This window comes from Bidens hawaiensis, unplaced genomic scaffold (assembly GCF_021521415.1).
Source record: "Bidens hawaiensis isolate Kalapana, Puna unplaced genomic scaffold, B.hawaiensis_p1.1 tig00033840_1, whole genome shotgun sequence".
NCBI classification, from domain to species: domain Eukaryota; kingdom Viridiplantae; phylum Streptophyta; class Magnoliopsida; order Asterales; family Asteraceae; genus Bidens; species Bidens hawaiensis.
The window spans coordinates 139,313-146,997 of NW_027495819.1; the positions used below are offsets into that span (position 1 = coordinate 139,313).

At 34.6% G+C, this 7,685-nt stretch overlaps 1 pseudogene; it reads right to left on the bottom strand.

The window, feature by feature from the left end:
* Positions 1–1,865: 1,865 nt before the first annotated feature.
* On the bottom strand, positions 1,866–4,787 carry LOC143585425 (protein FAR1-RELATED SEQUENCE 5-like; annotated as a pseudogene).
* Between the last annotated feature and the right edge of the window lie 2,898 nt (positions 4,788–7,685).

Consider the following 7,685-nt stretch of genomic DNA (forward strand, 5'->3'; position numbering starts at 1 on the left):
GTTTGCTTGATATGATAATATGCAAGTGGTTGTTTATCTTTTGACAAGTGTTTATAGGATGGGTGTTGTGTTTGGTTATACATTGAAATTAGAGATGATTTTGGTATAACTGTTTAGAGATAATAATTACTTATGATGTCGTTGGTTATATAGTATGGCAATTGATGATGGGTATATCTTGTACCCTTTTATAAAAGTTAGGGTTTGTTTTCTGAGAATATTCATGGAATTGTTCCAATTTATTCTATAAAAACTTATATTTTGGATGTCATGAATGGGTGCTAAAAACTTAGTGAATTGATCAATTTGAAAACGTATGTGTGTATCCCAACATCCATTGTGCTTAACACTACAGCAACCAGGTGGAATCATATAGAATGTAGGCACGTATTCGTGTGTATGTGTAGCGATTCGGGATTACAACTAGTAGGAGTTTTATCCTGTTAAGTACACTAAATACATGATTAACAAAGTGTGAACACGAACAAACATACAACTCAGGAGTTATATAAGAAAATTTAGTATGTGTATACACACGGACACATGTACTCACGGGTGGCGTTGTCAGTTTTGGGGATTGGTAGACAAAAGTGTACCAACACTGATCAGGTTGTTAGTGGGGTATAATGTATGTGTATACACACGGACACATGTAGTCACGTTTGTTGGTATCTAACTTTAATCGTATGTGTATGGACGTACCTGATGTGTGAGTGTGTACATTTGTTCGCAAGTCCGTGGTGAAGGACGTGTAGGCGGACGTACGTAAAAAGCGTACGTCCGTACGCACGTACGGACGTACGCTTTTTATGGATGTGGATGTGGTTTATCGTGTGATACATATGAGTACGTACGTAAAAAGGGTGTATGGATGTGGTTGTGTGAGTAAGCATGACGGGTTGACCATACGAACGTACATGCGTATGCGCGTTGGAGGTAGGTAGGTGCGTGCATTATAACTACGGACCTACATATTTGTGGAGGGACATACCACGGATCCGCGTACGTTTGTTATTTGGTATGTACATACGTAACGTCGTTTATCGTGTGATACATATGAGTACGTGTGTAGATACGCACCACGGTACATGTCTTATTAAGTTTGGGCCGACGGATGCACGTCCACGCATATGTATCTACCTACGGACTTATGGGTGAAAGCATGTAGGTCTGTACATATGTGACGAAGTGCGAGAATGCGTGTAGTTAGCGAGCACGCGTAGGGATACATAAATGCAGATGGGTACGGGTGTTCGGGTGTGCGTTAGTACGTGCGTACAGGCGAAGGTGCGTGGGTGTGCACCTGCCTATGTAAATGAAAACAAAATAAGTATGTGTTTTACTTAAAATGTGAGTACCCACATAAGTGCATATATACATACAAAAGTGCATTGATACAGCCGCTAGTACATATTCATTTACTCAATTGCATATATGCATATGTGTTAAGACCGGAACATACACACTAGAGGGACTTATATCAGCATATTCATATTCGGTGTTAGACGCATGTGTTTATGCATTATTTAGAAGCATAAAAACTTCCTTTAAAAAAGATAATAACATACAATTCAGTTAATGCGGTTGGTGACATCCGTATATACTCAATCAGGTGGTATACAAACTCTGTGAAGAAACATATGGGATAATATGAAATAAAAACTATGTTGGCGTTCAAAAAAAGGGTTTAATCAACATTGTGAATCTGGGGGAACATGTACTAAAAAGAAAACACATAAAAAAAAATAAAAATAACATAACACATATTTAGTCATCATAGCTCGAATCGATGTCATGGCTATCATCAGAATCTTCGGAGTCGACGCTTTCATACGAATCCCCGGCATCGACGCTCCCATCGGACCCTACAACTTGTTTACCCCTCTAGCTGCCTTTTGTCCTCGCAGCAGCTCCTTATCTTTTCGCCTTTGCTCTCTTTCTTTTCGCCGTCGTTCCTTTTCCCTCATAACTTTGTCATGGTTACGGGAGTCGTGACCGCGGACGTGTTTATTACATTTCTTACAAAACCTCTTTGGTTTCTTGCTTCTAGTCTTGGCTGCCTCCCCAGGACCGGTCTTGCGCTTGCGAGAACAGGAACCCTTATTCCTTATGCCAGTGGGGGCAGTAATTGTGATAGTTTCTGGTATCTTGTATCCAATCAAGTCTTGAATTATAGAGGAGTTGTTGTTATAGCATGGTTCTTTAGGATTTTTTCCCAAATTGTATCCTTCAACTGTTGTAGTTGGTTGACTAAGAATTGTAGAAGTTCCGTGTTACCTCGCGCACGATCTGCGCACTGACTGGATAAAGATAAAAACTGTTGCCTTAGTTTTGATCTTTCTTCGTGAGGAGCACCATATCTGGATTCAATTTTGAAAAGTGACGATCGTAAAACATCACTCCTCCAACGCATTGGGATGTACTTTTCAGGGATTTGGTCTACCATCTTAATTTGGAATACACAAAAAATGTGTCTACACAGGTAGCCAATGCGAGTGAAACTCATACATGAACATGTAAATGTATTGTCGGAGGGATTTTGAGTCACCTGCAACATACAATAAAAAAAGTGTTTATCTGATTAAGTGGATGCATATACAAATAAATTAGGATGTATGTTGTTACGCGGTAAAAAATTAACCTTAAACTCGCCGATGAAACCGTTTCTTTTGTCTTTGTGACTGATAAAGTGTATGCGTAGTCCGTCTTGTGACTCGATTCGATCACGTGCACAATGATAAAGGCCTTTGGAAATCTCTTTTTGGACCTCTTTAAATATTGTTGTTGTGTATACATAGGAAGCATGGCGTTCAATTGGCAAACGGGTCTCCAGAGCTGGTGCCTTTGTTGTAGTATCGTATTGCAAATCTCGTTGAACGTGTCGCTGAGCATTTAATGCCTTCTCGAAGTAGTTCATGAATTATACAAGGTTGTTGCCTGGGCTAGAATATACTTTGAACTGTGAATTGGAACTCTCACATCTGGATGTAGTTTTCATCAAACAGCACATGGGCAACTCCCTAAAGTAAGCCAGGACCCATTGATGCCTGATTGCAAACATGTCTTGTAACATTTTGTTGTCACCTAAGTTGAACTCTTCAATCAAATCATGCCACCTAGATTCAAATGTTTCTGGTTTGATGAATATGTTCCACACAAGTTTGTTAACACGACACCTGATTTCTTCATTAAGCTTCAGCTCGCCCTTAAGCTGAAAGTGAAAAAAAACGTTAAGTTTTAGAATAAGTCAGTGTTTGGAACTGAGATATAATGTTGAATCTTATAGATAGAAAACGGGATGATTGTGTAGACATGGGCTTGTAGTGCGCACTTTTAAAAACAAAGACGGCGACAACATACAAACATATAGAATCCAGCAACCGATGTGTATTATAATGATAGTGAGATGCATACCTTTATAGGAATCTTGTTAGTTACGTGCCACATACATAGTCTATGTGTTGATTCGGTCAAAACGGTTAGCACGGCTTGCTTCATTGCCGGATCCTGATCTGTCAATACCAGGAGTGGCTGCTTGCGATGAGCTTGTAGGAATGCATTTAGTAACCACTGGTAAGATTCAGTTGTCTCGTTATGGATCAGGCCAGCACCAAATGTTACGCATTTCTTGTGGCAATCGACGCCCGTGAAGGGAACAAATATCATGGAATGGATGTAGAAAAGGTTAGTATATTAAAACCACTATAAGCACAGAAACTATAAAAGCTGTGTAGATACATAACAACATAATCATGACCTGTTTGTTGAATATGTGGCGTCAAAGGCTACGACTTCACCAAACATAGTGTAGTTTAATCTAGATATATCGTCGGACCAAAAAAGTGACCTAAGTACACCGTCCACTGCTTTGTACTGGAAAAAAAAATTTTCCAAATGAAGCATGTTGTGACTAAACTTATCTACAACCATTTGAGCGTCCGCATCACCAATTACAGATCTGACGTTTCGAACATAGTTCTTGAAATCATTCTTTGACCCTGTAACCAGGTGTTGACCACCCTTCAAGGATGACTGCACATGGTGAGCAATGGTGGGACCAAAACCCATAGTTTGAAGACCATGAATAAACTCCTTGTCTGAAAATTGTAATTGCCGTCTTCCTCTTGTAAGGTTCATATTGTAATCACTAACAAGTCCATGGTTGTGGGCTTCTACAAAATGATATATCTCAAACCCTTGGCCACTTGGTGGTAGTTTAAGTCTGATACAAGCCTTGCAACCTGTAACCTTTATATTCGTGTTGCGTCGTTTTGTAGAAGACGTGATGTATCCATGGTATCAACATCTTTGCAACGTGGGCTACCAGATTTTCTACAAACCAAATACCTATGAGATATGACACCTTTGGTCCATATAATGGTTGACTTCCTTACATCAAAACCAGCTTTGTCTGCGTACGCCTTATACATAGCAACAGTGTCTTCCCATGTTTGAAAAAGCAGGCCAATAGAAGGTCTTTGATTTGATGGAACATTTGGAATCCAAAATTTAATCCCATTAGACGAGTATTCGCAGTTTGGTTGCTTAGTTTCTACATATAATATGAATTAAAAAACGGTAATAAAAACTATTAATTGGTTAATAATAAGAAGCTGCTAACGAAAACAAATGAAAGTGCCTGACAAGAGTTTATAACCTACGTTCGTGATTAATAGCATGTGGAACACTTGACCGTCCGAATAACGTCTCATTAGTTTCTGGAGTAACGGTATGAATCTTGGGAACATTGCTGCTTTCGTGAAAATTGGTTTGTATATCGGGAACATGACTAGCTACTGTTCAACAAAGGTAAACACCAAAATAAGCAAAGTCAATGTCGGTTAGGTTGAACCATTAGTGCATATAATCTGATATAAAAAACATATCTGGAAACTAGTTACTGGTTACAAATGACAAACTATTAACGAAAGTAAATGAAAGTAAACGAACATAGTTTTAATCTTACGTTCGTTGCTAATAGCATGAGGAGCACTCGACGGACAGATTAACGTCTCGTTAGATTTTGGAATAAAAGAATTTATCTCGGGAAGAGAGCTGTTTTCTGGGGAAAAAATTTGTATGTCGGGAACATCAAGTTATAGTGGATATAATACAGCATGTGTTTACAGATATATTTTACTGACAAAAGAAAAATAAAATAACCAAATAATAGCCTACATATATGAATACATACAAAACACGGCACGTATATACAAACGAACGACCATACATACATATACGGATGCATCATACATACAAAGGTATAAAGCGACGTATATGCAAATAAGAAACACATGAATGATTCAATCGAACCAGAATATCGCCATGATATAATAAAGTAACATAATAGGGACTGATTATGTTTAATGTAAACGATATGTATAATTTCAACAGACTGTAAAACTTACTATCATATTGAATAGTCGGTAAGCTACTTGAGTGGTTAGTATGTGTAGGTGATTTTTTTACCATTGCAACTATTAAGATATCAAGTTGGCTAAAATAATATGAGTTGAACACTCAAATAACAAACAAATTATACCATTATAAATTAGAACTGTATTGTGGAAGATAGAGCAAACAATGTAAATGTGAGGTTGATAAATGAAGGAAAATCAATAGCTCTTATAATGAAACTGAGCCATTTATGTCTGTATCTTCAGTTAAAGATACAAAAGTTAATGAATTTGATAGTAAAACAATACAGAAATAAAAAACATACTGATATACACACCAATTAAAACACAAATCAACTGTAAAATTAAATAGCAATCAGGCTAAATGTGGATTAGATTAAAATCGTTATATCAAATCTGCATTAACTACATGAATAACATCGAATTCGATTAGTGATTGCTAATTGTTAAAAGATAAATTTTGGCAGATAACGGGGACAAGACATATTCTTTAGCTTAAAATTTGGCATAAATAACTTGAATCAAACCTAGAGTTGCGAAATTTATGATATATATATCCTCACGATTCCATGAGAACCGTTGCCGACATACTTGATTGAAGATTGATTTAGGGCAGACTAATCTTATATATAACTGACGATCGTTGAATATCAACACCAAAATTGGCTCCATGATTCACAAAAACTTCTGCGAAAGGTTTAGAATTTGATTAGTATGAAACTGAATTCTTGGATTGTGAAAAAAAAAAGAATCGATTGATAGGGTAACGAATTGAAGATGAAACTGGCATAAAATTAGAATTTACCAAAATTAGGCACAACTGTAGATTACCATAATACCCTTTTATAAAATTAAAGAAAAATAATAAATAAAAAAATATGATTGGTTGATATTACTTCTCGCACTTCTCGCTGTAAAAATCCTTCTGAAAAGAACCAATACATATGTATGTATATATATATATATATATATATAGGATGAGCATCATTACAGAACTTTTAAATTATTTAAGAACTTAAAGAAACTCTTAATAACTAACTTTTTTTATAAAACTTTTGGTATGTTATTATTATTTAAGTGTAATTTTATCACATTTATAGATATAGTTACTGTTACAATTATGAAAATTAGTTTTTACACATCGAAATTTTCTTTATATATATGTAATATATATATATATATGGGTGGTATTAAAGAAAAACTTCTTTTAAAGAAAAAACTTAAAAACTCTAATGAATTATTTTAACTTTTTTTAAAAAAAATTTGTAGTTTCTTTTTTTTCCATTATTCTTATATGTTGTTATTGTTCAAAAAAAAAAAAACAAAACCCTTGTCGGTAACCTCGTCGGTGTAGTGCACATGTGTAATAGTGTGTATTGCATATATGTATTGCATATAATACAACACTATTGCACATATTTGATACACACTATTGTATATATGCAATATAAGACTAATACGCACATCGAATACACATTAGTACGTATGTGTAATACAATATTAACGCACATATACAATACGACACTACATTGACTTTTAGTTTATTTTATTTTTTGCATATAATACGACACTACTACACATATACAATACATTAATATTTAATATATGCAATTAAACACTATTGAACATAAACATACAAAGTAATACACATGTGTAATACAACGGTATTGCATAGTAATACGTATGTATACTATAGCGTTTTTGTTTTTTAATTTTTTCGAGTGAAAGGTAACAATGTATAAGAATAACGACAAAAAAAGAAAATTGAAAATATTTTTTTATTTTTAATTAAAAAATAATTTTTTATTAGTTTTTAATTCTCTCTAAAGATTAATTTTCTCTTAATTATCTCTCTCTCTTTCTCTCTCTCTATATATATATAATACTACTACTCTATTATAGTGGTAGAAACTTATGCTTGCTTGTTTGATGACCAAAGATCAAACCTCATGCATTTTTAATTTTAAATTTTGGAATATTAATCTTTAGAAAGGGAATGACATATATTTCTTCAAAAAAGAAAACATAAAAAAAATCAACTTTAGAAGGTTAAAGTTTAACACTATATAAATGAAAAACATTCATTATTTTTCATGATATTTGAGCATTATGCTTGTAAATAAATGCCTATGTTGAAAATATCCTTATGCTATCCACCATTTTTTTTAAGTATCCGCAATCAAGTTATTCTAATGTTGTGTTTCATTGACATTATGATTTGTTTTTTAACAGAAAAAGTCAAACATTGTCAAGCTTTTCTTATAAAAT